Here is a 26,213-nt window from a genome sequence, read left to right as displayed (position 1 = left end):
CAAAACTGTTACTCCTTTATAGGATAATTCATATGCAAACAATTTTCAATATAATAATTCAAGTGTCCCAAAATAAATATAAACAGCTTTAATATAAAGATTGATATAATATTATTCTTAATAATGTAACACTCACTAGAGTTCGATGAAGCTTGTGTTCAATTTCTTTGCAAGGACGTAAAGGAATATTTTTAAGTAGAAAAGTTTGATTGATCAGCCTCCTGTATTTTAGGACAAGTTTGTGCAAAACAAACTTCGCCATATCATCAATATTAGTATATGATAAAACATTTAATATACATAGTACACATACAAATGAAATAGAGTAGATTTAGTTTACACGTATTTATAATTTATCAACTGCAGAGCACAGAAAGGTTAAGCCTAGAGTACAGTAATACCAGAAGTCGATGAGAATTTTCTTACCTACCATATGATACATTTAGATTTCGTGTCTAGACGTAATAAATATGCAAATTTTAAAAGAAATTTTAACAAAAATTGCGCAGTGCGGTTAAAGGAACATCCCAATATACTATCACTGCACTAAACCATACAGCTCGATAAAAATCACTTGAATGAAATTTACATTTACATTTGCATTTACATATGAATATTATTACGTTTACATTTATATTTACATATCAATATTCGAAACCATCATAAATAACAAATAGCATAAATAATTTCCAGACAAGATCATTTATATTTTATATGAAAAACTTATATGCAGATGAACAATTTGCAACACATTAGCAATTTGCGTTATGTTGAAACGTGTTATTTCGGGCTGGGAGATCGGAAACATTAAATTTGCGGTTGGCATTAGGGAAAGTAGATAGGGGTGGGATCGAAAGTTTCGTGCTGGTTGGGGTCGAAAGTCGAAAACCGATACTCGAAAAGGTTTCGTGCGCGTCACCGGATATCTCACATTTGCGTCAGGTTAAATCCTGGGCAGGTTTGCCAAGGATTAATCTTCCTAGGTGATCTGCCACGTTTTGATCCAGTCCCGATTTTATCAGGACAGCCAAACAGTTTATCATCCCTATCAGCATGTAATGCAAGTGTAAAGTGAAATCCAAGAGGAAGCCAATCTTAAATGCAATAATTGAAATTTATTTGTTTAATTAATTTTTAATTTTTATCTAGAGATATTTCATCTTTTCTATATATATTATTATTATATAGAGTATTAAGAGGTACGGGGTATAGCATCTCAAGGGCAAATAATAAAATTAGAAACATACTATCGAGGCACTATGCGGTATATTCTTTTACTTGAAGATATACACTTACATTCTTTACTGTTTATAACAAATATTGAATTGTGGTACAAATTTATTTGATTAACTTTTAAAATTTGTACCAAGATGTTAATTGCAATCAGGTTTAGCGAAATTGAAACCTGTGAATTCTTTTCTCATATAACTTATTTAATAAGAATTTTCTGTGCAGATAAATTTTAAAAATTCCATATAATCACAATAATTAAAAACCAAAATAGTATTATTACTGAAGAAAATATTAGCTAATTAATCTCTACTAAATAAACATTGTTCCAATTAATGGAGCTATATGAGGAAGTTTTGATGAGTAATTCTACAAATAAGTTAATAATTAAATTCCAGTCGATTAGATGATAGGCATGAACAATCTGCAGTATGAGTATAGACAAATAATATTCCTGACATGAATATTCCAATTAAATTTGACGTTTGTCGATTGCAGCTGACGTATAGATTTTGACTATGTAATTAAACAAGCCAAGCTCTAATGGATTCTACACACACAGTAGAAGTCTTTTCAAATAATAAATAAATTAATAAGAGTAGTTTATAAGATTGTCTGTGTTTTTGTTTCTTAATAATTCCAAGTTCTAATTAGAAATAAAAGTTTATATTTCGACTTTATTTTATTCAATATTTTCATCGCAGCCTTTATGCATAATGTTTACTTTTTAATAATTTTGAATGATTATCTGAAAAAAAGAAACTATATATAGAAATAGAAGAAAAAACGAGAGAGGTGATAATTTTTATTTGCCTCCTATCATGCATGGCTTTAAATCTTTAAAAAATGAAAGTTCTATCTCACATGATTTTAGTGAGTGCGCTTATCGGTAGATGAAACAGAGCGTGATTCACGCTAGTGTATATACACGCTTCAACGAGGTCTTCTCCCCGCAACATCAATAATTACCCTAATGACAAACCCCTGTGACCCTCGGCCGGATGTGGCGCTTACACGATAAACACAACAGACAACGAATCTGCATAGAATCTGTTATTTCCGACGAAGCACTTGCCTCGCCATCCTATTATTAAGATTGCTCACTACTAGATTACACTTATCCTTATATACACCTGTATTTAGCGTTAAGCCGAGCTATTTGTTATATTCATCCTTTAAAATCTTTTATTTCTCCATCCTTTTTTTAATTTTTATATATACTATCCTGTAAAATTACTATTAAAAATGGTTTAATCTGGTATAGTACGTTGTCAATTAAATAGTAATTACAAGCAATTTTTATGTTTTTAATAAACTAAAAGGAGTGCGTTTTATTTTTAACCTTTGGTAGACAACAATTTCTTATACAGTCTTTTAACTGCCACCCTACTCCTCTCGCCCCTTTCATTTAATTTCAATATAGGATCCGTGGAAAATTATAATTAAGAATGCCTCAAGACCCTGTAATAGAAAGTTGTCAATTGCACGTTAATCACCAGCAGTGTAATATTTTTAATCAACTAACGAGCAATTAACTGTTTCATTTTTAAATTTACACGAACGATAATATCTTGGTCTTTTCGATGACTATTAATTCTTTTACATGCATAAAATTCTGATCTTCAGTATAAAATTAAATACCACGTTTCTGGAATACTCTTCGTTCCTTATAATGAGATCATCGAGGATTTTTCGTAAAATATTCATTCGAATTATTTCTCCATTGACTGTAATTTAATAAAGTTACTGAAAAACTGAATACGTAAATATCAATTATCTGTAATTTTAAAACATTCGACCATGCTAAATTCGGTCAAGTTAGAATAATGGGATAGCAATTTAAATTAATACTGATAATATTTGAAGATCACTGTACCGAAATTATGTAATGAATAAATTATTTATTAAGCTGTGTGGTGAGAACCTGCTTTTTCGTCCATAAAAGAGCTGAAAAGTTGTGATTAGTTATAATCTAGACAACAGATGCAGTTAATTTTATTAATCGAAGCAGTGGCTTAATTTCAGTATGACTGCTATGGAAATTTAGGCGAAGGATTGGAAGCAGGTGAATAGGAAAGGGGAAAGGTAGCAAGATAAGCAGATTAAGGCATAATCCCAGATATAAACCAAACAAATCAAAGTTTGCCAAACGCTTCTTATATGAGACTGCCTAAACGCTGTGATCCTGCTTAGCTATATACCAACTTATCTCACTTAACAAAACCTTTCAGTCACTGGTATTACTATCGTCATGCTCGCCATCGACCAATAATACCCTATTTGCATGTATATGTGATAAGCTGCCTAATTTATGTTCGGTCTTCTTTTCCATTTCTCACCACTTTACTCAAATGCCAAATAAATCCATATAATCTTATTAATACAATCCTCAGTCTTTCTCACTCAAATATATAAAGCTATAACTTTTTCTAATAATAATTTTACGTATAGGCGCAATTAATATTAACACTTCTTTCAATATTCCATTCCATTAGTTAAATGTTTCCTTACATGACTGACATATCAACCTAATTTTGCCCAATATCTTTTCTTGAGGGAATATAACTCTATTATTATTAGCTTTCTTTCTCTCTCTCTCTCTCCTTCCAGTAATAATAGTTCTACCTGGGCACTTTATTGAATAATAATAAGAAAGTTTTTATTATTGTTATAAATATACCAGAATATTAATTATACTTTATCCATCTGTCCATCTATTTACCACTCTCTCTCTCTCTCTCTCTCTCTCTCATGTAGTGTTTAAATAACAGTTGAACTGATAACTTATATATTCATGTTATAGCATATTACCTGCCAATATTTGTTTTTTCGTTTATTTTTAATTAGTTATATTAATACACTTTAGCTTTTACATTGTTGATATAACATATAGGCTCAAATTACATGCAGGTATGATAAATTATTCCAAGGTATATCTAGTCAGCCAGCACATTCCAAATTATCAATATCTCAATTCTAATATTTACATTCAATTAATCGATATCTATTTATGTAAAAAAATGTAATATCAACAAATTTTATTCATTCAAGAATTTGATAACCAGTTTATTTAAATTATAAAAACAAATTTCTAAACCTCATATAAACTTTTTTTATTTTCCCCGCTGCTATAATATTTGCTGTTAATTATATTAACCTTGATCAGTGATACATCAAATGATATATGTTCACTTTCGATTCCCTAAAACTTTTCTCTTATCTAACCTAAGATTTTCCCACCGATCATTCATGATTAGTTCTTTGCCACCTTTGCAAATTAAAACATTCTTAATGAGACTCTTCTAGTTTAAAAATACAAAAATATTAATAACTGTGCACTGACATAAATTCCTACATTTGTGTTTAACATTTAAAAACCAAATTCTCTATATCAAAGTTTATTAATAATAGAATTCAATTAGCAAATGGGAATAGTTTCAGATGATTGCTCAGGAGATTCCAGATGCTTCGAATGTTCATGCATCCAGCAAAATTCCACCGAATTATACTGCATTGAACCAAATATTATCAAAATAGTATTAATATTGCATATTTTCCTAATAAGTTAAAAGTTAAAATTTTTCTGGCTTTGTCGATAGTCCAATTAATAAAAATTTCAATAAGGAGAACCCCAATGGAAATTGATTCAAATAAACAAAGAAAGTAATTGATATACAGATTTATTAAAAGGATGTGTATATATTCCTAGAATTAAACATAAGACCAGAGTCTTACTTAAGGTGAAAAGTTAACTGAATACCTACGAGTTTCAAGACCCGGCGAGAATCCTTGGTTGTGGATAGCCGGTTAAGAGTGGAAGTTGTTGGAAAGCAGTGACACACTCGTAAATCGTGGCCGGAAGTGCGGTTTAACGTGCGTGTGGGCGTGGGAAGGCCAATCCTTCAGCTGGAAAACTTGGCGCCGAGTTTGGACTCTGATTCGAACTCGCTTCACCCTCAAACCAAACGCCCACATTGGTCTTCCAGGAAATGTGGGCGATTTCACGTAATACCATGAATCGCCTTCAATTTCTCCCGAAAATCCGTTCGCAATATACAATATTCTCATTGCACTGATCGTCTTTCTGCGAAAACCTACTAAACTAAGCCCACACAAAATATTAAACAGTCTCAAGTGCAAATGCAGATTTGTGAAAACACAATACATCCATCTTGCAGTTTTTAACATTTTTAATATCTATAAAATATCAAAAATATATCCCACAAAAAACAAGCTTCGCTTGTAAAAAAAGGTGGCAAGTACATAAATCGTCTAGCATAACTAATATAGTAAAATAAAATATTTCAATTAAAAAAGTTAGTGAAATCCAAATATTAGAAAAGTATATATTTTTACCTTGGCAAAAGTTAAAATTTCGAAAAAAAAATATAGTAACACAAAAGGTACTTGCTAGGGGCCCGTTGAGTGCAATCGTATTAAATTATATATATGTATGTACTTGTCGTCGAGACACTACCGTGACTCTTGATCACACATAAAGTGTATACTTTTAATCTTAAAATATTGATTTCTTTGGTATTGATGAATTGAATAATTTTATTACAAAAATATTATTGAATTGAAATCACTGAGTATTATTATTCTTTTTATAATTTTTACCATCTATGCAGTCAAGAAATAAATGCATCATGCGTAGGTGATCATTAGTAGAGCAAGAAAGCTTTTATTTAATAGTAACATCTTTTAAAAAGAAAAAGATGATATAAACCCACGCATGACTTTATATTATATTATCAAATAGAAAATTACAATCTGAAGCCTGACGAATTTATTTCTCATATATACTCAGAGTTTCAGTATATGCTTTATTGTGGACAAATAGTAAAAAGGTCAAAGTTAATTCCTATGCGCACGAGTCAAAGCTTTATAAGCTTTAGAAGAAAAAAAAAAGAAAACGTGGAGGGTCAGTAGTATCACTTTAATAAGGGTCATTGCTATTCAAGAGATGGATCACAAATACAATTCTCTTCCTTTATTCTTCTCCGTTTCTCCCATATTTCTTGCATCTTCTCTTCCTTTTACTACCGTCATTCTAATTCTCATATATTCTCCTTTCTCCCCTCTCATTGTCTACCCCCTTGCGCTACCCTGCTCATTTTCCCTTACAACTTCAACTGTTTTCATTCGTAAATCTGACTAGTCTCTGCTTCTTTTTCCACTCTGTCTCTTTGAACCTTCTCATAGAATCACAGGACCACATGACCACTTTCACATCAAAGAGGATTTTGGCTTAATTGTCAATTGTTGTCTATTACCTCTGTGTATCTGTCCCTTTTCTATAGAATGCTTTCACTAATTATACGAGCACCTTTTAGATATAATAATTCCATAAATAAGTCTCATCCTCAACATACTCCATAGTATTGTACTAATGACAAATATATAAGTAAAACAAAAAAAAATGGTAGTGCGCATTTTTTTTTTAGTGGTGACGTATCAAGGCTTGACAGAGACACAAAAGGCGTTATGAAATTAATTTCTGTTTCTTAGTTTATAAAGCTCAATTTTAAAGAGAGATTGTAGTTTATTAATAGATCCTATAAGAATTTAATCAATTTCATTGTAGGTTTTATAGGTTTCGTATCTCTTGTTTTATGTCCAATGATTATTATTTTATTGTTTTAACGAAGAAGAATAGCTGGCGTGATCAAAGAAAATAGAGTCTCTGACGTGTAATGGGTAGGGCGTTAGGTAGCTTTGATGGCAGGAGTCTACGTTATTGATGAAACGATATTGCAGTAATTAAAGCTCATCAAGCTTTGTACAGGACGATCGAGACCATTAAAGCATCTTCGTTGATGGCTCCTCTTCGCTCTTGTTGAATTGCGTTAGATGTTTCTACCTTCAGCTGGTTCTTCGTTGCTCTTCTTGAATCTGTTCACTCTTGCTGAAACCTATTTTACATTATTACAAGTATCTACTAATTCTTGCTCAGTTCTGATGTAGTTTAGTATTTACTCCTCTTGAACATTACTATGATATTAGTTTTTATTACTTTTTGTTTAATCTTATTCCATTCTGATGAATCGTTGTCGCGAAACTTGTTCCCGTTAACATAGAATGGATCAATTACATGTAAGTAACTACTTGTAAGACATAAGCGTAACCACATGTTCATACATCAAACTTACATATATATAGAATTTCGATTGCCGCAACGGTATATACTATATCGTTTTAAAATTATCTTGCTCATTATTTACATCTTAATATTTGCTTATTCTTTTTAGACACTATTTCATCTTTCTTATTTCAGTAGAACTCCACTCTAAGCCCTGTTTCTTCCTGTTAAATTCTATTGGGCTGCGATCATTCCTATTAAATTCTATTAGGTCCTGCTATTCACTTGCGTTAGTTTATATTGGATCTTACTACGTTCTGTTAAATTCTACTTGATCCAATTCCTTTCCGTTAAATATTGTTGAATTTAACTCACTCTTGTTGAATATCATTAGATTCAGCTCGCTCCTGTGATCTTGCTCTGCCTTACCTCCTTCACTTGATTGCTCAACTTCGGTACTTCACTTCTCCTTATTACCCCCTTACCCTACGACCCATTATGCTTATTACTTTAATTTCCAGTTAACATTGTACTGATTAATATCTCTCGTTTTCACAGTATTATAACGCTATTTAAAGGTCGCATTTATGAATCATTTAATATAATTAAAATCGATTTAAAATAGCTGAAGAATAAAAGAAAGTATAATAATAATTTATATTTTCAATTACGTTGACACAAAAAAGCATGTGGAATATTATTTTTGAAGATATTTGTATACTAATAGTAAAATAAAAGGTGAAAATGAACAAATTTTACCAATCCAGCTACTATTTCATGGTAGCTGAATATCTTTTATTTTTTATTCAGTGTCTTACCAAGAGTGACTGAGAATACAAAGAAGAGAAGGAAAGCATAAAAGAAAGATAAAAGAGGGAAAAGGGGAAAGCTGTGAAAATGCGAAATAAAGTATTAAACGCTATATCAATCGTGTTTCAAGAGGGAGAATAACTGTAAGTGATGTACGTTAGTAATCAAATTAAATACACTTTCCAATTCATTAATACTTTCCTATTCAATTTATTTAAGATTCATACAAGTACAAAACTAAATTAAAATCAATTTTTAATGAAGAGAGAATTTTGTAAACAAAAGAATTTCAAAGAATATTTATTTGTACCTTTTAAAAATCTAACGTATAAAAAAAAACAATTCGCGGCGTCACTGAATTCATACAATGAGTTGAAAGTCGATCTTCAAATAGCGCCATAATCTTATCCAAAAATTTTAACCTATATAAGGTATACTTGAGGGATCCCCCGTTAAGTGGTCTGTCATAGAGTACAGAATTGGGCAATTGGAAATGTGGGCAGGCTTTGTAATTGAAATAGATCGTTAACTGAACTGTAACTTCGCTGATAAATACGATAATGGTGGTTGATCAGAATACCCTAAGGGTCATATTCGCAGCTATACATTGACTTATAGCGGTCTATAATGTTAAACACATCTTATATAGCTACTAAGAGAACCTTAAAGTCAATTTACTCCGGTGAATAGAACTCTAATGTTTTAAATGGATCAACAATACTTTCGTCCTACGATTTAAACATTACACTAATTTCCCGACAAATATAAATTTTATATGTACACATACATAGTCTTAAATATCATTAAAATTTATTCAATTCTCTTCTATCATTACGCACAAGTGAAAATTGATCAAATATACATAGCGGAGAAATTGATTAGTCAAATTATCCCTTTCAATTAACATCACTTCATTGTTCCTCGTGTTTTTTATACTATAAGAAAGCAAACAGGTTGATGAATCATTTTCCCTATAGGTCTATATAGACATAAAGATTTGATGGTAAAGTTTGAAAGAAGTAAAAGCAAGAGAGACAGAGAGAGTATAGAAGCCTATACTGTGGAAGGGAGGGTATGAGAGATTACAGAGGGAAAGATTGGTACAGATAATGAAGGAAAAGCCATTAAAGTTTCAGCCATTGACAAATATTGATGTTCGAGCAACGTCCTGGCAACGTAGCGGCTATCTCGTGTCAATTCGGTTAGTTAAATTGCACACAGTGACACCCCAGCATAGCACCACTGACAAACGCTTTGCACCCCCTCCCCCCTTCCTCTCCTCCCCCCGTTGTTACTTTTTCTCACTCGCTCTCGCTCTTTTTCTCAAAACGCATTCATGAAAATCCGCGAACTGTTGCGTCATCGATTACTCACTCTGCTTACATTCCACTGACGATATATAAAAAAGCTACGATTTTCGTTTGATAATATTTTTTTATTCGTTTTTCCTACTGTTTTTTTTAAACCACTCTCTGGATTTTTCTATTTTTTATCTTGTTCTCTCCGCAGATTATCCTTTTCTTTCAATTTTTTTCTCTTTTTTTATCCCGTCCCAAGCCTCTAATGCGAGCTTTTGTTTCTTTTGTAACTCTCTCTCTTTCTCTCTCCCTCTCTATTTCTCCTCTCACATTATCGCTGCCCTCACTCATTTAAAAGCACATCTGCGCTTCGACGTTTCCACCCTTAACCGCGCGGCACACAGAGGCACGTGCTAACTGTTGCATGGTGGCAATTAATTGCTTTTTTAAACACAACTTCCTGAAGGCCGGCCCGGATATATTCTTCAAACTATTCCCAGACAGAGATCGTTAAATCGCACCGCACACATATGCAAATCCTGGGAAAAGCTTTCGAAATAAATTAAGCTGAATGGACTAACGAGATTTATACGCTACGCGCTATTTTTATTTAATGGACGATATTCCCGAGATAAACTTTCTAAGGACACAAAATTTATTTGCGTCGTGAGCAATATAATACGAGTAATCCCGAGTAAAATTTCTATCTATACTATCAATATTTGTGCGGAATTCGATATTCATAGAAAACTTTGCGAGCGCAGAGATATTTCTACGAAACTTGATTTATTCATAAAATGTTTACACGAAAGAATTTTTTGCGCGATTCACAAAATCTTTAAAATTTATTAGATAATATTAATTTTTCAAATATAGCTAGCATTGAGTGTAAAATATAAAGATTTTGTCATAGGTATACTCTGATTTTTAACTTGGGAGAATTCCAATTTACACAAAATTCTAAAGGCTTTGAAAATGAGTTAGTTGTATATTTGCAGGAGAGCCGTGAAATTCACACAACTTTTGTGATTAAAGTTCGTGTATTTTTAGGATTTATCACGTTTACGAATGGAATTCGTGCAATTTATAAGGTTCCCCTGTCTTCATTCTCGAGTTAAAAAGTTAAAGTAGAGCAGTCCTTACGTGCCACCCAAGCTCTTCATTGGGTGGTTAGAAGGTTCACGCGTCGCTGTTTAAACTGGGATGTCCTGGCAACGTAAAGCAGCACGCTTTATATACGCAAATTCACATTGATTTATGATTTACGTCTCACGCGACACTACTCCGTCGTATTGTGTCTTTGAATATGATTATCGGTGTGTGATTGATAGATCCTTAACAGTCAACTGGCGTTAAATTTACGATCCTATCTCGATCACTCCAGGAAAAATCATTCTCATCTACACGAATTCATCCAGCTTTTCCCTAAATAGCTGCATATCTTAAGTATTTCTAAAATTATTTGCTTCTTTAATTTAATTTTAATAGGGCATTTTAACGGCTTTTCTTCCAAATTAGTTTTACAATTACAAAATGTCCAACTGTGTGTGTTTTATAATTACAGATCCATTATATAATTTAGAGAAATATCATACTGGATTAATTACTTTTTTCTTATCAGAAAGTTATTCGGATATTGGGATAAATGATATTGTTTGGATTATTTTTAAATGAAAATACACTAAATACAATTTCACTATGCATACTCTTAAACCGATCCGAGTAAAACTTATGGATTACTAAAAAAAAAAAAATCCCACACATGCGTCTAACTATCGTTGATCCTTCGTATACGATGGATAATTAGCTTATAAATCATTAGATACATCTACATGCTAAATTGAAAGAAGCTGTAAATAAATTTCTTCGTCCTAGGAAATTGAATAATCTGATTGGATAATTAAAATTTCTACGGTAAAGTCTATTAGTTAGAAATTTTACTGTCATATATAAAAATCAAGGACATTTTTCACAAGGCAGTCACGAAATTAAAGTGAGACAGTATGAGCGAGAAAAAAGAGATAAACAAGACGATTATTTACAAATTGCTTGTGAATTAAATGAGAATTAGAGTTTCATTGTTAAATAACAAGATCGTTTCTTTCATTACGCATTCAGGATAGTAAACGAGCGTTCCTTGTAAATCGATTGAAAAATATAATTTCGTAACAAAGCATCGCCCCAATTTCCGGCGGAGCTTGTCATCTTTTTTATTCATGCTTCGAAAGAATTCATGGGCCCTTTTATCCGTATACCCAAGAGACGGTGCCATCTTGTCAATTATAATTCTTATATTATATACTATACCACGAAAGAGGATTGCTCATATTGGTCCATATAACAAACGCTACTTTTATTCTATACCTTCTTCAACCTTTTAAATCCATTTTTTCCAGCATAAAAGCTTGCCTTTATTATACTCGTGATTCGTTTCTTATTGTCACGCATTACCATCTTTATATCATCATCCTCTATTTTTTTGCTGCCTTTCTCTCCTGCCTCTTGTTTCTTATCGCTTACTATACCCACTCTAAATTTTACCTCAATTAAATTACTTCAACTTCCATTTGTTATCACACTCATTTTCTTCTTAATTTCTCTTCGATTCTATTTAATCCACCTAACACTCTTTATCTTGAAATCATTTCACTATATGTGTTACTTCTAATCACACCCTCCTTATTTACCCTCGTTCTTCAAACTACATCTCTCACGTTCCTTTGCTATTTCTTTCTTATTCTTCTACAAAGTTTTCCTTTTTGTATTTTTATTCTCTGAACGCTCTTGCCCACTTGACTTCTACTTATTCTTTCGACTCAATGAGTTTTCTCACCTCGTTTTTTATATTCACCCTTACAATTATTCCCTTATTCCTCCCACCCCATCGCGTAGAGACATGTCCCACTTGTATTTTTCCTTATTTTCGATCTACGCTATAATTCCTTTCCCAAGTTCACCGATTCCTAAGTTTCGCTCCGGTTTTCAATTTACCCATTGTTTCATTCAACTTTTCTGGGTCATTTTGTCAATTCTTTTCTATAATTCCTTTTTCATTGTTTACTTCCTATTCCAACTTAATCTCTAATGTTATTCCATCGTTCCCTCTAATCGTCCATCTGCTTTCTTACGTGTCTATAACCCTTACACCGATCCCTTTTCCCTCAACTGTCCCCGTCTAATTATCTCGCTCAGTTGGCTGTAACTTAGTCACCCTTAAAAAAAACTTCCTCCTTTCGTTTTATCTCGCTCACCCTCCCAATTCTTCGTATTTTCTTCACCTCTCCAGACAAGCTTTTCTCGCTGATATCCTTCTTTTTTTGCCCCCACTTTCGTCCTGCCCTATAATTCTCAGTTTTACCGCGCGTATTTTCTCCCTTCCACTCCTCCCTTTCGCCTCTCTCTCTCTCTCTCTCTCTCTCTCTCTCTCTCTTTCCTTTGCTGAGCATCGTGTTCTCTCACCCTCTGGCAATTTATCGTTGATACACGTTGATATACGTTAGCTATCTCAATTCTTACACGCTTGTCAAAGTCTGACAGGCTTCCCTGTGAGCTTGTTGTTTGATGTTTGACAGGACCTCTCCCTCTATAGTTCAATGAAAATCTGTTTACTGGACACGTTTTGACAATTCAGTCTTATTTGAATTGGAATAATATACTGAATGTGAAATGAATACACGTCAACCTGAAATCCATACACTGATAACAATATTTATTTAAAATAACGAAATCCAGATATTTGTTTTGATACTTACTCGAATATAATGAGAAATACTTAAAATCTCAGTAAATCTTATTAAAAAGTGAAAAATAAAATTTCAATTTAATATTTAAGGGATCTGCTTGATATTTTTATAAAATCACATACATAAGGTTCTGTGTTAACTTCGTTGTACAGTATCTTTCAAACAAAATGTAAAAGTTTAAATAATGTTTGCTTACTTTAATGCTGTAGCCTAAATACTTGAATACATTTTTAATTGCATATTATACATAGAGAGCTTTCTTTCTAAAAAATTCTATCCTTCTTTAACAATGATTTTTGGGTTAAAATGAAAAATTTCACATTAACCCTATACTCACTTGCTCCACTTAATTTAATGTCAGTTTTTTATTTAATGCATCCAATAAATTAATAATTAATATGGATTGTTACATACAAACATCTTTATAGAAAACTTCCCCGTTAAATGGATATTTTGTGTTTCAGATTATCATAACTTTTTATTTGAAAACTTGTAAACATTGTTTAAACTGCTAGAAACATCTTTTTCTTCATCGTTTTTTCCATAAGTTTTTTCGAGTTTACATATATTAATAATTAATAGCGGGGATTAAAAGATTTTTTCTAAAAAAGTATTAAAATAGTTATAAAATATTTATTAAGCATCTTAGATTTATGTTCATGGTGTTTTACAAATATTAAATTAACAAAACTAAAAGTGACAATATATATGAACTCTCTTATAGTTTTACAAACTTCGCATTGTCGTAATCCATTTTAATCGATTGTATATATTCATTTGTTTGGGTATACGTTTAGATTAGTAAGAATTCGACTTCTCGTAATCCAAATTCTGTAGCTTTTATAGATATCTAAATATTCTGGCGATAAGTTGCAGCTTAAAAACTCATACCTGATATGGTCCTCCTTTCTAGAGACTTTCCCCGAAGCAAAGATTAAAAATGGAATATGAAAATGAACGTACTTCTCGAGATAAACACTCCTCTCTTTTGGCAAAATATATTCCATTCATTTTTTCTATTTAGTTTTCTCATTGAATTCTGATTTCGTCTCTCTGCCTTCCGTCTTTGCCTCGTTTCATCGAAAACACACGCAAATGACTCGTACCACATAAAGTACCAACTTCTTTACAAATGTAGAGAACCATCCGGACTATTCGACGTCTACTACATTCATGCATTCCGTAAAAGCATTTAATAATAATCTTGGTAACCAAGACAATTTTCCAAATTTATTATTTTTCTTAGTTTTTTTGCATTGATATTACAAATGTTTTTGACCTAAAGTTTCTCTTGATATACTACAAAAATAACGACTCAAGTTAAAACATGTACGCTATAATAAAAAAATACATACACGTTACATAAATATATAGTCTATATTTTATGAATGATAAACCAGACGATCTAATCACAAGTAAACGTAAATAGTAAAAATGACAAAAAAGGTAGCTTTGCCTTGGGATGGAAGAAGTAAAATGATAAATTAACGACGTTTTATGTGATTAAAAAAAAGAAAATTTTTACTGATAGAAACACGAGTAAATACAAAGATGAGGGGTGAAAGAAGAAGGTTACAAATTCGAATGGAAACGATAAATGCATTCATTGCGAATGAAAGATGAAGTGAGCTAATGAAATTAAAAGGATAAAAATGATGAATAAACTCGTTGGAAATACTTTATTTTAGACAATTCTGTAGCTTGATGATACAGTATAGAATGGTGATGTGGTTCGAGTACGTGACTAGGTGGATAATTGACTGGGCATTCGTAACTTTTGGTTGATTCTTGAATTTCAACATCAAGAAAGCATAAGTTACGAGCCTTATCAGAAGCTATGCAGCTAACGTTAGTGTTGACAAGTGTCATCCATGAATTACGTTTGCCAAGCTGTGCAAAGTCTTATTTAAGGTGAGTTTCTACAACGCGATTAAAGAAGGAACTCGTTAAAGTTGTCTCTCTCGGTACACCTCTCTTAAAAGACAACCACCTCTCGCTCAAACTTGCTTTTCCTACCTCTTCCTTCATCGACTTGCTCACTCTTAATTAGCCAAGAAGTCGATACGAAATTGAGATATAAAATGGTCGCCTTTAGTTAGATAGTCTGCTGTCCAAAGCAGAAATCTGCAAATTTCACTTCTTCGCCTTTATGCCACAGATTTTTATACGAGCTGTTAGCAGAGGCAATAATATGTATATTGTAACACTAAATACAGCTCTTCTATTTTCGGTTTTTGAAATAAGTCAATTGCAGATTTTGTTTCGTTGTCGTTTAAATTTTTTCTTTAATATTATAGAAAATTATACAAATTCATTTTAAAATTCTAGAAATTATAGTAAATGAGACATCTTTTGAATCAACTGTAGTGGCTTCCAGTCTAGTCGAGCTTTTGTCCTTTTAGCCTTTCAGTCCTCGACAGATCGTTGATGTAGTGAGGGGTTGTGTAGGAAGGAGCGAGGGAGAGGGACGTTTAATGGCCGTGTCCCAAATTGGCACTACGTCGTTAAGAAGTGTGCCAGGCAGGAATCTTCAACTCGAACGAACTTTTAGCGAAACGCGAATGGCACCCGATTCGTTTAATCATATACTCTAACTTGCTCTTTGCAAATACAGTACTTTTAAAATATTAAAATTCTACTATATATGAATGGCTAGCGATAAACCTTCAGTTTAATGTGGACAAACTATTTTCAAAAAAACAAATAATATAAAACAAAATTTATTTGGAGTAAAATATTATTTTTTAAACTGTTTTAATCATCTTAAATTTTTTTTATAATTTTCTTGTTTTATACAAAAATCATTAAAAGTGTATACAAGAATCAGATTAATGTATTTGTTATTATTTATCTTTTATTTTGAGTTACATTATTTTCAGAATATTTTAAACTTAACTCGCATAGCAGTATCAAACTCGATGGGATGTAAGGCAATATACATATGCATTATTTGCAGGAAAACTGATGGTAGATATAAACAAATCTTATTTTCTTATCGAGTAAACGAAATGGATATTACAAACAATTTTCATTCGTCCTTGTGTACTTGCTGTCAAGATTGTACCATAGTTTTCGCATATACTCTCGACTTTTGTATATACATATATACATACAAACATATGAAGGAAATACTTGAGAGTAAATTCAGATAAAAAACAGAGTATATGGACGATAAGCAAACAATATTTGGTTTGAATCTATAGAAGAAAAACTGTGCTATTTATTATTTTATCAATGTTATTGTAGATAAACGAGCAAAAAGAAATTGTCCTAGCCGTAAAAGAAAATAACACCGGAAACTTTCGATTTGTTCGGTTTTACAAGGGATACAAGGCGATACAGATGGTGAGTTTGCTGTAGCCTGTCATCCTAGTTTCGATGGCTACTATGTTCCTGGCAACTTACGTGCATGTAATGACAATAGTTGCGGGGAGCGCCAGTTGGTGACTCGAGCTAAAAACTCGATAAAACGGCTAAAAAATATTTTCATTCTCAAAAGCTCTTTGTCTATCGCGTTTAGATGAGATAAATCATTTTCTTTATTAAAGTAATCTTTTTCGTTCCATATACGCCACGTGTAATATTGTTTCAATCACTGATTCTAACAGCATATCTTGCTTGAACCGCACAATACTTTTTAGATAAATCATATTTCTTATTAAAATAGTTTTGGCAAACTTAAAATTGATTTTAGCACTGTGATTCTAGTCATGAGAAAGTAATTTATTTTACCACTGATGCCAGTAACATTCAAATTTACTATATATTATATGTAATATATTCACAAATTTTTCTTGATTTATCTTAAGTAAGAGAAAAGAGAAATTAATTTTATATAGAAATTATTTATAATTTATAATATAATGAATATTCCAAGCAGCATTTATTATTAATAGTTAGTTGATCACAAGTGGAAGGACAGGCTTTAAATGAAATTTTGACCAATAATTAATCATTTCACTTAGTAAAATCAATTTGAGGGGCAGACAAGGTTCTAGCACGACCGGAAGTTCCGGATTGCACTAAAATATTCCAACGTCGCGTCGCATACCATGCATATCGTATCACGGGGCGTATTGTTTGTACTACATATCAGCGGAGAGACAAATATGAAACGTCGTTTGTCAGCCCCTATTAATAAGATAACAGACTTGGCATTATCTGGTCAAGCGCTGGATCATAAATCACTTTTCAAACTTTTTTATTTCATGTTGTACTTAGTCACCCCTAAAAACATATCTTTTGAAAAAGTTGTAATTAACACAAATGATAAAAAAATACACATTTTCTTATAAAATAATATAATAATAAATTAATTGTTGAATGATGAGCATAAAAAGTCAAGAATTGCTTAATTTCTATCTTGAGCCTATTTTAATTTGTATCAGCGGTAATATTTACCTCAATTCTATCACATTCTTAGTATAAATTTTTATATTCTTTCTCGAGGCTCTTTAAGCGAATGAAAACTGTGCATCCTAAGCCACAATATAGAACAGTAATGATCTACAATAAAAGCTGGGAAACTAATATTAACATGAATTTACTACAATCTTAATTTTACTTTCGCAAGTACTGTACAAACTAATAAAATGACCTAAAAAAACTTTACTTTTACAATGAGTCAAGATGATTTAAATACATATTATAACGAGGTGGTATAGTTTCTCGTGAGCTAGAAAGTGAATAAGGAAACAAATGAAATGAGCATATGAATTGAAACTGTGGCATACGTTCTACAGCACGATAATCCTATTGTGCCAAGCGTTTCTATTAGTATAATGCACCTGCGGGAATGGCAAAGATCGACTGCGAATAACGGTGCGTTCCCAAAATGCCGTGGCTTGAGGGTTGGGATGAGAGGGGGTGGGAGAGCTACCAATGTGCTCGGGTCATTCGTACAGCGAGGGTTACCGAAGCAAAGCTCTCTCGTACACAGAAATTCCGTTTAACCAGCTCGTTAATCCTGGACTCAGAAACCACTGATTCACGATGACATCTTTATGCCGATTGATCTCTTCCAAATTAACTAAATTCCCCCCCCCCCCCCTCCCATTTGCCCTCGCTACAATTTTCCCTGTAATACATCTACGTAAACTTTCGAGCTAATATTGTTCTTGTGCATTATTGCATCAAGCTTGGGATTATTATTTGAAAATCAAAGTAAACTGAATAAAATAATAGAAATTATACTTTAAAATAATCGGGATTTCTCAGAGATTTAACTGCAATAAATATTTAGGTCAAAGATTTGAGAGTACATGTTTAAAATGAAACGTTCAAATATTTATAGAAGTACGTTCTGGTTTTCGGTATGAAATTAAGCAATGTGCAAATTAAATGTTAAAGGAAATATGACTAATTTTAGCATATTACGTTAGGTTAATAAGTGAAAAACATAATAACTAACAACGTCTTGTAATCTGTGGACTGTGAGACTAGAAAAAGTAATAAAAAAAGGAATAGAACACGTAGAGAAAAGGATGCGGAAAGGTCAGCTTTACTACGAGTTTTCATTTCTATTCTTTTACAAAGGAAACATTGGATTTTTATGTTGGGAATTTGAATTTTATTTATGTATACAGGGTAACAAGCTTTAAAAGCTTTATGCAATTATTGTGTTGTGGTAGTTGTGTGTAGAAGAGAAAAACAGAAATAGAAAAAGGAGGAGTATAGTTGTAAAATTACACATAAATCTGTATTATATATATAAAAAATTTTAATTAATCAATAGATTCCATTAAAGTCCCTAAATAATATAATTATACAAAAGAAAATAATAATTATCATAAAATATACTAGGAAAAAGTACAGGGATTTGTGATGCAAAAATACTGAAAATCGAATGTTTACAACGCGATAACGATCTATATCCCCAGCACAGTTTTACAGATGACCTTTCTCGCTAGCTGGGAGATGACAGTTTAGGATTATTGCGAGAAACGCGCCACACTGCCGCTGTTTCAACTACCACTTTTCACGAATTCGCAATCCAAAAATGCTTCCATCGATCGGATTACCCCACGGGAATGGAAAATTTGCTCGATGAAAATCCGTGCAAAGGGACACAAAATATTCCAACTTACGAGACTCTTCAAAATTTATGCTATGTTTAAATAAAGCAAAAACGAAAGAGGTTTCGGTATTTTTCGAATAAACAAATAAATAACACAGAGCTTGGACGAACGGGAACGTTTAAAATTACTTGCTTGTCGACTAATATTACATGGACGGTCCGAAAAACATATAATATGAAAATTTCAGCTCGTTTAGAAACAAAATAATTATTTACAATCATTTAAATAGGATTAATTAATGATTTGATTTTTTTTTTTTTAGTACCATAATAAATGAACAATGGTTATTCAACAACTCCTTTAAATATGTAATTATTATAATTACACCTCAAGTATATGTTAATACAAATGATTAAATATAGTTTGACCGAAAAAGGCAATAAATAATTAAAATTGATCGTATTTATAATCAACAAGTAAAATTTCAATATTAATGGCTGATTAAGTGGCAGTTTTAAAGGAAAAGCCCCCCAATTATAATTGTTAAATGTAACAGTAATTTATTCGATATCATCCAATAGTCTATTCTAGTACGGCAGTACAAAACACTTTGCATCGCATTAACCAGCGATTCGTATTAAAGTGAAAGAGAGAAAATTTCCATGAAAATGAGGCGGAATAACGCTCAGTCCGAAACATTGTTGTATATCCTTGGATGTAGTAATATTGTAATTTGAAAGACAATCAAGAATGAGAATGCAGTACGCGAATATATGGATAAATACGAAGATGATAAATCTGTAATAAAATTTCACACGTTATCCCTAATAATTACCGTAATCGACCCCCATTCTATATACTACAAAAAATATTTAAAATATCAAGATTAGTAAAAGATAAATTTCATTAATTTTTAAAAAAATAATATTTATTTTGTTTATATCATTATATAACAACAGCCATACATAGAAGCTGTGGAGATATGAATTAACAGTAAAGATTTATACAAATCTTTTCTTTTTGAAAATTAACAGACGTTGAAAATTAGTTCTCTTTTTGCCATGGGACAAAGAATTTTTGTAGTCTGAGAGGACAGTAAAAGCTATTTTCATAACCATAATAATAATAACTCTGTGACGGAAACTGTAGATTTGCGTGAAAATTTGTCGCAAATGGAAAACTGCTGTAGCAAATCGTTGGTAATGGTGGTGGGGATAAATTTTGCACACACCAGATCCGTCGCTTGGTGAGTGTGTGAGAGAGAAAGAGAAAGAGAAGGCGTGGAGATGAATTATACATATTGAAGAGGTTGTTGGATCCGCATGAATGAATGGGCAAATGTCAACAAGAGACTGAAATAGCGGCTCGTTTACGTCTTGATGGGTTTTGGCAAAATAAAGCTTTGAAGGTTGTCATTTTCGTGTAAACCCGTAAACTGATAAATACCGACTATTCTTCGCTCTAAATTTTTCATTAGGTATAGACTGGCATGTTTTATTATTATTATTATGTGGAAACAAAAATAAATCAATAAATGAAACCAAACCAAGTGTGTATCGAAATAGAATTGCATTATCTAAGGAAAAGGGATATGAATGGTGATTAAACAAAGATGGGAGGAAAGTCTAGATTGTTAACTGACGGAAAGACTTTAATCGTGTCAAAGCAGTTATCGCTAGAGCAAGCACATTGCATCCCAGCCATTCCTTACTTTGGAGAATGCATCTTACTGATGGAATAGAGTTGAATATAGCATTTGCCATTCTCCTCCCTGCACTTATATCATAGCCCCACTCGTCCTTGTGTGTAAGAGCAATGGCATTTATTTGCTTTATGTGTGCGAGTGCGTAACCTCACTGCCACCAGTACTTGTATACTTGCTGCATTGGACTTTGTTTTACTTAGTACTTATTTCGTTTGTCTCTCTATACGTACGAAGACGAACTTATCCATATCGATTTTTTTTCCTTCTAATGTATACTTCTTTGTACTTGAGTATTTTTATAAGTTCACTTTTTAATTAATTTCTTCAGATAAGAGTAATTAAAATTATAAAAATTTTTGTTTGATTAAAGACAGAGAGAGAGAGAGGCCCCTTTAGTATTATCGTGATAATAAATTAAAAACGATTACGTATAAGTAAATTAAAGCTTTGTTCTAAAAAACTAGTATAGTAATAGATATACGTTAATTTATGTTTTTTTCATTTATATGCATGTATATACATATGCAAGAAAATCTTTTTCGTACAAGATCATAGAGTCCTTTTTAGGCTTACTGTGTGTGTATTAAATCCTCCAGCTTCATCCTTGTCACTTGACAACCGCCACCTTCGAACCACAATTACTTTGCAGGTGATGCAAAACGGCAGGTATTCATCAGAATTCCCAGCGGGATGCAAAAACTTTCATGGTTGTATACATTTGCAAAAAGCAAATACAATACTACAAGCTTTGTAAATATAGAAATGACGCGATGGTAGGATATTCCATTGAGAGATTTCTTTATGTTTGTTCATTAAATGCACCAATATATAGTTACAATAGGCTTTATTTTATTCCTATTCGCGCTTTTAGGATTGTTTCAGCCTATACACTATGGTAATCTAGCTATTAAAAATGATATTATGGATTTAAGTTTAGAAAAAATATAACGTGAACAAATATTTTTACAGTGAAAACAATATTTTTTAGATTTTATATAATATTAAAAGGTAGATCTTATCGATCGATGATATTTGGATAAACTTTTATGGTAATATTTGGCAAAGGATGAGGAACGTCAGAATGTCTGAAGATGGAGGAGAAGAGAGGAAAGGGGTTTTCTCGAATAACTTCAAATGAGGTAACATAGAGTATCAGAAATCAGATTCGGATCGGTGTGAGAAGAAGAAAGGGTGTGAGAGAGAGAGAGAGAGAGAGAACTATGGAGGGGGGAGGGGGTAACATTCCAGGAAGGAAAGGCGCGAAAATTTTCTCTCGACCGTAAATATCTTACCTGCTGACTCCTCGAAGCAGCCAAATATGTTTACGCAGTTTTTCACCTTGTAGTCAAGGATTAAGGGATCCTGGGGGAAGAAAAAACTTACCAGTTTCACAAGTCCCCAAACGTGTCCCGTTTCATCCAGCAATAGTACCAGAAATTTGCCCAAAGCTCCCTTAAATCAAATCACAAAACATTCTTACAGTTTAGGAGCAGCTGATATTCGTTGTTTAGCTTGAATATAAAATTATGGAAGAAGCAAAAAATACAATCAAACTCATATTTCCCTCTTTCTTTATTTATCGCAAATTAAAATTTTCTTTTGTATGGCAGAGTGTGTTTATTGCCTTCTAAAGCAATATTTGCTTTGATTATTTTCTTTAGATATAAAGGATTGCTTTTTATTCATAATTGAAAAGAAGGTAGATGCAGCTGTGAACAATTCAAAAATATAAATAAGACAGCAATTGAAATAATAAATTTTATGTAATTGAAAAAGGTGATCAAATTTACGTTTAGTGTAAATATTAATGGTTAATTAAAAATAAAAGATGCTTGTGGAAATTTTTGATGATAAATAAATAATGAGATAGTAATAGATATTGAGATTCTAATAAAAGATAAGTCAGTCTTAGGTCACGAAAGAACGATTGTATGTAGAATTTAGTATATGTAGCTAAGTGACGTAACTTTCTGGCCAAGCAAACTGGCGCATACAATCGATATAATAGCAAGTTTTTCGAGCATGTACAGGAGTCGGGAATCAGTTTCCATTTTGCGAACTGCAGTCCTCTAGGAAAAGAGAAACGACAAATAGCTTGAGATGATTGTACTTAAAGCTCTAAAGAGGATAAAATCCTTTTTTTTGTTTCTTTATATCCGCCTACTCCAAATCGTTTTCTTTTTCCTATTTCTATCACTGAAACCATTATATTCTCGAAATACTCAAACTTACTAGATGCATAACGAAAATGAACCAACGGAAAAATTAGTCAATCCGTTTCTTTTCCTTTATTAAAAGTAGTAAACAAAATTATTAATATAACATATAGATTTTAGTTATAAAAACTGGTTTAATCTCTAAAATAAAAAGTTATATAAAAAGCGAGTGAGCTAATAAATATACATAGAAATGCGGGGTAGCAGATTCGATAAAAGGAATTAATTAGCAAATATAAGTAAACGCTATTAGCATGTTAAAATAGTGAAGATACTAATTTAAATCAGGTGCTACAAATTAAATTGAAATGCTAGAAAATACAATTGTTTGGATTTTAACATTCAAAGTAACGGATTGAAGAATGATAATTAGAAAAACATGTTATTATCATTTGTTTATTAGTGTGGGTCGGGTGAATATTAATCACATTTAATATAAGCGAGGGAGAGAAATGGAGAAAGAGGTAGAATATATTTACGATGACTGTTTAATCTCTTTGTTTATAATTTTTGGGTGACTAAATTTCAAGAGATCCGAGATATCTCGTTGAATTCTTTTATTGAAGAGAGTGGTAGGGGGTGAAACAGAGTGCTGGAACGAAAGAGAAAAATTGAGGGTTGATTGTGCATGCATTTTAGTATCTTTCCCCTCCCCTCTCTCTTCATCCTCTGCCACCCCTCTTTCATCACTCGTATCTGCATATAAATCACTAATTTCTGTTACCAAATGCTCTTTTTGTGGAAAAACATTAAAAAAAGACTTTTCTAGTTCAATTCAACATAAAAATATAGAATTAAAGAATCCTATATAATATTATCATTATAGTAATAATAGTTGATCAGCGTCAGCCAAAACCATTGAATTATAGAATTTTAGTGAACCATATGATTTGACCCAAAAGTAATATTATTCATACACAATATATTGTAATTAATTTTATGTATTTGTTGTTGCATGAAATTCCGTCATCTTATATGCACTATATTTTTAAAGTGGAAAATCATGATATTAAAAATATTTTGTTAATAAAGTAAAAAGTGTTGACGCTATTTAGTGGAATAGTCAAAAAGGTGTTATATTAATAGCTGAGGCGGAGGGGGGTGCAAGAACGGGAATGAATTGCATTTGTGCGTGAGATTCTTCTTGGACTCCAATTCCACCCTTTTATTACAAACTCTTATATGTGTTTGTGAGCGTGTCAAGACTCGGTGGGATGAAACCCATGCAGAAGAGTCGGGGCTAAAAAGGTGGGGGTGTAGGGGCTCGGAGGGGTGGTAGGGATTCTTTTAACGCGCATGCGACTGCAGTCATTCGGGACGCCCGGATCTCAGTGCGCCCATCACCCGCGACGCGTCCAGGACGATTCGTCTCTCGTATTCCCGTTCTTCCCACGGGAACCGGCCAGGCCCCGCAAAAATTCTATGTTCTTCCCACGTAACTCTCAATCGAAATCTCATAAGTCGCTCTTATCAGATTCATAAAAAGTGATTATCTTTGTATAATTTATTACTCTCTTATTCTCACGTGTATTCGTCTTTTATTATTTTGTTCTTAACATTCAATAGAAATCATATTTAAAATTTTATGTTTATATTCCATAATTTTCTAATTAATTTCTTGTTTTTTTTTATTCTTGGATTCACAGTCGTCTATTGTAATTACTTAACATTTAAAGGAAATTGTTATTTTTACATTTTAAAGCTTCTAGATTTTTATTGCTTTGTGAGATGTCTGTCGCATATTGACGGTAATTGATTGGTTCAGATTTTTTAAATGTTCATTAACAATCTAGGCTGAAGTTTAAAAGAAGTTACAAAAATCGTTAATCATTCTTGGTGTAACTTTAAGATTGAACCTTTTATGGTTGGGTTATAAGAGACAATATTTTAGTTAGTGAGTTAAAAGATAATTTCGTGATTAACAGTTTATAAGAATCAGTTAGCTGCTAGTAAATAGTAATTTTACTGAATATTCTTTATTTTTTTACTATTAATTTATAAATTCTTTAAATTATCTGAACCACACATATAAAAAGATAATTAATATTAATGCAATAAAATATTTGTTTTCATTAATATCACAATTTTTAACAAAACACAATTTCAAGTGATCACAATTTCTTACAATTTTCGTAGCAGAATAAAACTAATTGAAGATATATTTAAAGGTATTATGTATCACATATATATTATCAATTTCGCAAAATATAATCGTTATAATTCAGTAGTATCGATTGTATGACTTGAGTACAAATTTATTAAATCCTCTATGTGGCTGCGCCTTAACCAACTGTTGCACGAAAATATGTGTATCGAAAAGGGAGCAACCTAAGAGATCCTCGAAAAGCTTGGAGTTTTACGTAATTAAAAACTGGACATAATACTGCCAAAAATGTATACGAACCCTTCAATTACTAAACTTATAGTATTGAGAATAAATGTCTATAATTTCTGCCAATTTTAATCGCTTGTTAAATAAACTAAAATTTTTCTTAAATAATGTGAAAGTTCATGAAATGCGTGAGTTTTGGTTTATATTAATTTTCTTTAAGATTAATTTCAGTGCTCATAAAATTTAGGTTATATTATTAACGAATGAAAAGTGTTTTTATCATAGATACACAAATATCTTTGAATCTAATCAAAAGTAAAATTTCGAGATGTCTACGCAATAAAATCATTATTACATTTTTAATTAAAATCCATCGATGGTAAAGTTTTTACTCGAACGGATGTGAAGTGGAGTTTTATTACAGCAATGGTACAAAGCTGAAGAATGCAATGGGAAAATTTGTATTGTTGACCGATTTGCATTTTGACGATGGAGGTAATCTGTTAGAAAATTCCGAAAGCTTTCTTGGAAATAGAGGAAAGTTTTACCGAGAATTTGCGGTGGTCTCCGCTCGGAACTATCAAAAGAAAAGGTCAAATGGTCACCGCGAGATATAATGTCTCATCAGTGCAACTGAAGGACGATGGTAACCAGTAGAAATGAACCAAATGCTGGGATCGATCAAATTTATTCCAACTGCGCGCTACACTATTAACGATAAAACCGATTTTACCATTCCTATTGGATGATTTTCAAATAACTATAATAATCTCTGTCTAA

The 26,213-nt window shown here is 32.0% G+C and overlaps 1 protein-coding gene across 11 annotated transcripts in view; it reads left to right on the top strand.

The window, feature by feature from the left end:
* The window catches only part of Oamb (Octopamine receptor in mushroom bodies), a 110,477-nt gene that overhangs the window by 48,596 nt on the left and 35,668 nt on the right, over window positions 1-26,213 (top strand). The gene's annotated exons all lie outside the window — the stretch shown is intronic.

The sequence above is a fragment of the Prorops nasuta genome, unplaced genomic scaffold (genome assembly GCF_024137725.1).
Source record: "Prorops nasuta isolate Cenicafe-Biocafe unplaced genomic scaffold, Cenicafe_Pnas_1.2 PNAS00008, whole genome shotgun sequence".
Taxonomy (NCBI): domain Eukaryota; kingdom Metazoa; phylum Arthropoda; class Insecta; order Hymenoptera; family Bethylidae; genus Prorops; species Prorops nasuta.
The sequence above is the reverse complement of the archived record's forward strand: the minus strand, read 5'-3'. Positions and strand labels throughout refer to the sequence as shown.